General features: G+C 49.3%; 1 pseudogene; it reads left to right on the top strand.

Annotated features, from left to right (window-relative positions):
- Nucleotides 1-4151, top strand: part of LOC108307423 — a 6202-nt pseudogene extending 2051 nt beyond the window's left edge.
- Nucleotides 4152-8274: the final 4123 nt, after the last annotated feature.

The following is an 8274-nucleotide window of genomic DNA, read 5'->3' as shown; positions in this document are numbered from 1 at the left end:
AAAAAAAAAAAAAAAGAAAGGATGCTGGAGGGTGGGAGAGTCTGCTGCTGATCTGTGTCTGTATCCCTGGCTTTATGGGGTGTATACCTCCCCAGTATCCCTGGGACAGGAGCTTGCAAATGCTGTAAAACCTGGAGGCCACTGCAAAACTGTAGAAGTCTGCCTAGCAAAGGTGATAGGATGGAATAGGTTTTTATAAAAGTTTGATGAGTATTTGTACAATACAAGAAAGAAGATCTATCTAATTTTCTATTGAGAATAATACAATCTTGGTGCAAAACTGGAATGAGGATGTACAAGGGAAGTTCACGATAGAACAGTCTGAATGATGGGTCTTTGTCACAGGGAGAGGGTGCAGGGCAGTGCTTAGGGCACGGTCTCTGGAGCCAGGCAATCCGGATTTGTGTTTCTGCTGCCACTACTTACCTTCCCTGTGACCTTAGGCAAAATGACTTGCCTTCAGTATGCCTTAGCTTCCTCATATATAAAGGGGAAATAACCTTTACAATAAGCCTTCTAGGATGAAATGAAATACTTCAAGGAAAGTAACTTAGTAATATCAAAAACATAGAAAACCAAATAGAAGTTAGCTATTACTAACTTTTATGAGCATGAATTCCAAAATTTTAAATAAAATAATACCAAGTCAAATACAGCAATGTACACACACACAAATAATGCATCATGGTGAATTAGATTGTATTATCGTAAAGCAAGGGCAGAGTCAACATCAGATAATGTACTACGAGCAAGCTAGCATTCTTTATTTTTTTCTTGAGACCAGATCTTACTGTCACCCAGGCTGAGGTGCAGTGTCACGATCTGGGCTCACTGCAACCTCCATCTCCCTGGCTCAAGTGATCCTCCTCTCCGCTCACAGCCTTCCAAAGTGTTGGGATTACAGGTGTGTACCACCACACCTGACCCTATCTTCCTGAATGTATAGTAATTGTCTACTCTATAATAATTATCTACCATATAGTAATTATCTACTATATAGTATTTTTCTACTCTATAGTAACTGTCTACCATATAGTAATTATCTACTATATAGTAATTATCTACCATATAGTAATTACTATATAGTAATTATCTACTATACTAATTATCTACCATATAGTAATTATCTACTATACACACCACCCTAGGCAGCACCATTTCCAGCCTCAGCAGGACGGTCTCCTTATGTGGAAGTTAATCAGACACTAAAGAAGGCACAGGGTTCAGGGAGGACTTCTGTCAGAAAGAGGCTCCTAGACCTGGTTCTGCCTCTGACTTGCTGGGGGTCCATGAGAAAGTTGCTTCCCCTCTTTGGTCCCAGTTTTCCCACCTGAGAAATGAGGGGTAGAGCCAAATGGTCTAAGGTTCTGGGAACCTCTAAGTCAGAGCCTATAGCTGGTGCTCAAGGTGAGGGAGAGGCCCTCGGGGTCAGCTGAATACCTGAGAGGCAGGACAGGCCCAAAGGTGAGCAGCCTGAGCACATCAGGTGGGTCCGGAGCTGGAGAGTGAGCCCCACAGCCTGCAGACCTGGAGTCAGGAGTGCACTCACACCAGCCCAGTGGGACTTCAGAGATATGGGGTTCAGTCTCCCCTAATGTTGCAGGGCTGGGGGCTGGGAGCTCCAGATTCTGCCCCCACAGTTGCTGTAGATNTTTTGAGACAGAGTCTCGCTCTTGTTGCCCAGGCTGGAGTGCAGTGGCGTGATCTCAGCTCACTGCAACCTCCACCTCCCAGGTTCAAGGGATTATCCTGCCTCAGCCTCCCGAGTAGCTGGGATTACAGGCACCTGCCACCACAGCTGGCTAACTTTTTTGTATTTTTATTAGACAAGGTTTCACTTGTCCTCATCAGAATCGCTAGATCATGACTGACCCCTAGAGGTGGCTTCTCTGCTTAACTGTCAGCCGATGGGCTGGAATGTGACCCCCAAAGCTGCTGCAGAAGCTTCCACCCATCCTGGACCACGCTTGCCATCTGTGGGGGAAAGTCCTGTCCTTCATCTTGTTAGCCCAGCGAGCCTCACAGGCATTCAGCAGATTGGAAAGCCTAAGCATGTGCTGTGCTGGGCAGGGCTCCCCCTGCCTTTTTCTGGGGGTGAGCTGGAGTGCATTCCAGCCCCTAGCATGTTGCTGTTTATTCCCACCCCTCATGCCCGCCCCCCTACACACTCACAAGTACAAACACAGGCAGAGTCACAGGCACACACGGCCCTGGACAGCACCATTTCCAGCCTCAGCAGGATGGTCTCCTTATGCGGAAGTTAATCAGACACTAAAGAAGGCACAGGGGTCAGGGAGGACCTCTGTCAGAAAGAGGCTCCTAGACCCGGTTCTGCCTCTGACTTGCTGGGGGTCCATGAGAAGTTTGCTTCTCCTCTTTGGTCTCAGTTTCCCCAGCTGAGGAATATGGGGGAGGTGGCTGAGCCAAATGGTCTAAGGTTCTTGGAACCTCTAAGTCAGAGCCCATAGCTGGTGCTCAAGATGAGGGACAGGCCCTAGGGGTCAGCTGAATAGCTGAGAAGCAGGACAGGCCCAAAGGTGAGCAGCCTGAGCACATCAGGTGAGTCCGGAGCTGGAGAGTGAGCCCCACAGCCTGCAGAGCAGCCCTGGAGTCGGGAGCCCACTCACACCAGCCCAGTTGGACTTCAGAGATGTAGGGTTCAGTCTCCCCTAATGTTGCATGGCTGGGGCTGGGAGCTCCAGATTCTGCCCCCACAATTGCTGTAGATATGCCAGATGAGCTGGGGCAAGACACACCCCTCTCTATGAAATGAGCAGTCAGTCCAAATAGATACACCATGAAGGGCTGTGGAACAAACCCAGCTGTACCCTAGGCATAGACTGGCTTCCACGGTACTCAAGCAGCTGGCCTCTGGAGGAAGGGAACAAGGTAAGAGAGGCAGAGCTCCAAATCTAGGCCCAGCCTCCACAGGAACCCCCTCTGGAGAGCCCAGGGCAGTTCCGAAAGTGCAGCAGGCAGCAGGTACACTAGGAGCATGTTTCACAAGGCACTCAATATTGCATCTGCTCAGAGAGGCAGCCAGCTGGAAAGTGAATGCAGTAGGCAGGGTGGCGGCTGCTCCCTACGGCCTGGAGTCCAGCCCAGCAGCCACCCAAGTCCAACTCAGGCCTGCTCAATTGAGTCATCCGTGCTCTGGGCCCTCTGGGCCCACCCACAGAGGAAGGGCTTTGGGGTGACTGATGAGCTGGCCCTTGCGGGAGGATGTAATTGACTCCTGAGCCTGGNTGCCAGATGAGCTGGGGCAAGACACACCCCTCTCTATGAAATGAGCAGTCAGTCCAAATAGATACACCATGAAGGGCTGTGGAACAAACCCAGCTGTACCCTGGGGATAGACGGGCTTCCCCGGTACTCAAGCAGCTGGCCTCTGGAGGAAAGGAACAAGGTAAGAGAGGCAGGGCTCCAAATCTAGGCCCAGCCTCCACAGGAACCCCCTCTGGAGAGCCCAGGGCAGTCCCGGAAGTGCAGCAGGCAGCAGGTGCACTAGGAGCGTGTTTCACCCAATAAGGCACCCAATATTGCATCTGCTCAGAGAGGCAGCCCCCTGGAAAGTGAATGCAGTAGGCAGGGTGGCGGCTGCTCCCTACGGCCTGGAGTCCAGCCCAGCAGCCACCCAAGTCCAACTCAGACCTGCTCAATTGAGTCATCCGTGCTCTGGGCCCTCTGGGCCCACCCACAGAGGAAGGGCTTTGGGGTGACTGATGAGCTGGCCCTTGCGGGAGGATGTAATTGACTCCTGAGCCTGGCCAGCCAGGCAGCCCCTTGCCCACATCCCCACCCCCACATCTCCAGCCCCCTCATTCCCTGATTCTCCCACCTGCTCCCCTGCCCCAGCACTTGCCTCTGCTCACTCTCTTCTCTTTTCCTGCTCCCAGGCTCAAGTGCTCACATGTCCTTGACTCTCCTCGGAGTCTCCCTCTGTCCAAGCCCCGCCTCTCTACTTGACACATCCTCCCCGATGGCACCCGAGTACACAAGCTTAAGTCCCTGCACCTCACCTTTACTCCCAGGCATGGAAGGGAGATGACATGAAGAGCCAAACGCCTATTGGCAAAAGATCTGGAGTATGCAGAGGGGCAGATCTGAGGCTGTGGAAGCTCTCAGGTTTCCCTGTAGGAGGCTGCATTTAAGCTGGCTCTTGAATGTGGCTCTGAGCTGAGACCTCTCCGTGAAGCTCCAGACCAGGAGCCAGCTGCCAGCTGGACCCCTCCATTTGGTGTCTCAAAGGAAGCGTACTCTTTGGAGGTCTAACTCTGAACACAGAAAATTCCCCCATCTCAGCCCTGTTTCTTCTTAGGGAAATCACCATCTCATAACCAGCTCTGCACGAAACCCACATTTGAATAAGGGGGCTCCTTCCCTGCACTGCCCTGCCCTGCACTGAGTGCTTTGGATGAGCCAGTGCTGAGGGGGAAAGGGCTCTGAATGCCAAGCCAAACCATGTGAGGCTTAACTCCAACTTTAGCTCTGAGGGCTGTGGGCAGGGAAGAGCCCTAGTCCAGTTTGCTGTAGAAAGACCAGCCTGCCACTGTCTGGTACATGGATGGCAGGGGCAGAGTATGGATGGAGAGACAAGGAGGGCCAGGCTGGGGAGGTATGGGCATGGCAGCCTCTGCAGTCCCAGTTCCTGCATCCCAGTGAGTGGCCTCTGCAGGCCCAGCTTGCTTCTCACAGAGGCCTTCCAGGCCCAGTTCTTGGAAGCCTTTTGTTGGCCCCTGCAGGCCCAGCTCATGCCTCTCATTTCCTCTCCAGGCTGAAGTGCTGCCTCCTGGATTTCTCTCTGGGCCCAGCTCTTCCTCCCGGCTGTGTCTACAGGCCCACCTCCTGCCTCACCTTGAGACAACCTCTGTGGACTCAGTCAGCTCCTGCCCAGCTCCAGTCGGCCTCTGTAGTCCTGAAAGGTCCTCAAGTCGAGCTCTCCAGGCCCACCCAGCTCATGCCTCATGGTGGCCCCTCCAGGCTCAGCTCCTGCCCTCTGATGGTGCTTCCAGGCCCAAAACTTCTTCAAGTCTGCTTCTCTCAGCCCTGCTCTGGCCTTCTCTCGGTGGCCCCGGAAGGCCTAAATGGCCCGGAAATCGGCCACTCCAGGCCAGGTCCTGCCTTTCCAGGGGCCTCACTGGGCACAAAACTTTCTGATGTGGGCCACTCCAGGGCCAGCTACTGCCTCCTCTCTGGCCTCTCCAGGCTGGGCCTCTGCTTCCCTCTTGGCAGCCTCCCCAGGCCCAGCTCTTCTTCCTTGCTGGGTCTACAGGCTCAACTCTTGCCTCACAACAACCACGTTTGCCCCACCTCCTGCCCAGCTCCTAGCAGCCTCTGTAGACTTTAGTATTTTTCAAGTCAGGCTTTGAAGGCCTTCCTTCAGCCTACTGGTGGCCCAGACAGACCCAGCTCCTGCCTGACCACATCCTCTTCAGCACAGCTATTCCCTCTATGGGCCTTTTCTGCCCTTGTTACTACCTGTTTTCAGCCATTTTGGCAGGGCTTTCATTTGCCTCACAGTGGCCTCTTCAGCCCCATCCTCAGTGCCACATCTGCCTCTGAAGATTCAGCTTTTCTTTTCACAGCGGCCTTTCATATTCCAGCTTGTGCCTCACCATGGCCTCTGCAGGCTCATCTTCTGCCTCTTAGTGGACACTCCAGGCTCATCTCCTGCCTCATGGTGGTTTTTTTTCTGCCCTGCACTTGCCTCACGGTGGCCTCTTCTGGATCCAGCTCTATAGGCCTTTGATGGTCAACAGCATCAAAAAGCCCAAAGCTTCCCTGGACTCTCATTTGTTCACTTTTTAGCAGTGTGCCTTGGCTAAACACCTGTCTCTACCTTTAACCTGGAGAGTATATTTTTGACAGATTTGTAGTAATTTCTGCCTGTGTCTTTTTACAGTGATGTCTCTTTTTTTTAGTGTCTCATGGTTTTTCTTGTCTTCTGGTTGTTCAGAGGGGAATGGGCCTCTGCTTGGGCTGTTTGTCTTTTCTATGGACTTGGTAGCTTCTCATTTCATGTCTTCTTTTATAATATTTTTTACAGTTAATTTTTTTTTCTGAGGGTTTTGCTCTGTCACTCAGGCTGGAGTGTGGTCATGTGATAATGGCAGCATTGCAGCCTTGGCCTTTTTGCCTTCACTGATTTTCCCAAGTCAGCATCTTGAGTAGTGCAGACTACAGGCGTATGCCACCATCCCTGACTCATTTCCGATTTTGTTTGAGAGGTTGGTTCTCACTCTGTTGCTTAGGCTGGTCTTAAACTTTTGGACACAAGCAATCCTCTTGCCTGGGCCTCTCAACATGCTGAGATTACAAGCATGAGTCATCATCTGTGGCTTGTCATTTGCTTGCCATGAAGTATTAAGAATTTACCTTTTGATTAATAAACTATGATTATATACATTTGTGAATATATAGATATTTTAAAAGATTTCTGGGATACCAATTTTTTTTCTTTTCTTCTTTTCTTTTTTCCTTATCTTTTTTTTTTTTATTTTTTTTTTTTTTTTTGAGGCAATCTACTGCTTTGTCATTCGGGCTGAAGCACAGTGCTGTGATCTCAGCTCACCGCAACCTCTGCCTTCTTGGCTTAAGTCAAGTCATCCTCCCACCTCAGCCTCCTGAGTAGCTGGGGCCCTAGGTACATGTCACCATGCCCATCTAATTTTTATATTTGTGGTAGAGATGGTGTCTTACCATGTTTCCTGGGCCAGTTTTGAACTCCTGGGCTCAAGTGATCCTCCCCACTCAACCTCCCACTGTCCTGGGATTACAAGTGTGAGCCACTACACCTGACCTGCCATTCTCTTTTCATGGATCATTAAGAATTTACCTTTTAATTAGTATACTATACATATATATGTAGATATGTATGTATATATTTATATGTGAATATATGTGTGTATATATTTACATAGCATACACACACTCCCACATATACATTGTCAAAGAGATATTTCCATACCTAGAAATTGATAAGCTTCTTCCAGCTTTTGAAAGCACCCTTAGCACAGACATGAAAGAAGTATAAGTTATCATTATTAATTACCATGGACCAAGATGATCATGAGTCAATAGTAGTTTCCACCTCAATCACCTTCCAGCAGAGCATCTCAAAGGGCTGAATATATCTGAACATCATACCCTTTCACATAGAGGGGGATGCTTTGTAATTATTACTTCTCTGGAGACCTCAGTGTGGCCCTCATCAATGTGAAATCAGAAACTGTTTCCCAAATCATAGAGATGTTGAATAAGAGATTTGGTCAGGAAATAGTTATTGCATTTGGTTTGTCATGACAAGCTCCTGGCCTAGGCAGATGGAATATTGCAGAAGTGTGTGTGTGTGTGTGTGTGTGTGTGTGTGTGTGTGTGTGAACATTCTTACACACAGATGTGGGGGTAGAAGGGGTTGAGTTTGATAAAACCAGAAGGGGGAGGCTGCTGGGAGGGGCACTTGTTTTGGCAGCAGCTGTGTAACTCTAGATTTGAGAAATAATTGTAAGCCTCAGTTTTGTCTCCTGGAAAATAAAGATTGTAATTCCTGCCTTGATATGTCAATTAGGTGGTCTGCTACATGCAAAATATCTAGTATATAATAGGTGCTGAATACTGTTTTCTGTAGCTCATTCTTAATCACTGCTTAATTTTAAACAGTTTAGAATAGCAAAGGCTTTTGTAAAAAATATTTGTAATTATTATATAAAATCCAAGTCCTATAGAAAAGTACAAAGAGTCTGGGCACGGTGGCTCATGACTGTAATTTCAGGACTTTGGGAGGCCGAGGTGGGCAGACTACTTGAAGTCAGGAATTTGAGACCAAAGTGAGCAACATAGCAAGATCCCATCTCTATCAAAAATTAAAAACCAGTAATTTTAATGTGCACCTGTAGTCCCAACTCCTTGGGAGGCTGAGGCAGGTGGATCACTAGAACCCAGGAGTTTGAGACTTCAGCCTGGGCAACAGAGTGAGATCCTGTCTGAGAGAGAGAGAAAGTACAGAAAAGCAAGTAATAAATCATGAAATTATGCCTGGGCACGATATCTCACACCTGCAATCCCAGCACTTTGGGAAGCCAAGGTGGGTGGATCACTTGAAGTCTGGAGTTTGAGACCAGCCTGGCCAACATGGCAAAACCCCATCTCTACTAAAAATTCCAAAATTAGCCAGGTGTCGTGGTGGGTGCCTGTAATCTCAACTACTCAAGAGGCTGAGGGGCGAGAATCTCTTGAGCCTGGGAGGCGGAGGTTGCAGTGAGCCGAGATTGAACC

The sequence above is a fragment of the Cebus imitator genome, unplaced genomic scaffold (genome assembly GCF_001604975.1).
Source record: "Cebus imitator isolate Cc_AM_T3 unplaced genomic scaffold, Cebus_imitator-1.0 Scaffold79, whole genome shotgun sequence".
NCBI classification, from domain to species: Eukaryota; Metazoa; Chordata; class Mammalia; order Primates; family Cebidae; genus Cebus; species Cebus imitator.
The sequence above is the reverse complement of the archived record's forward strand: the minus strand, read 5'-3'. Positions and strand labels throughout refer to the sequence as shown.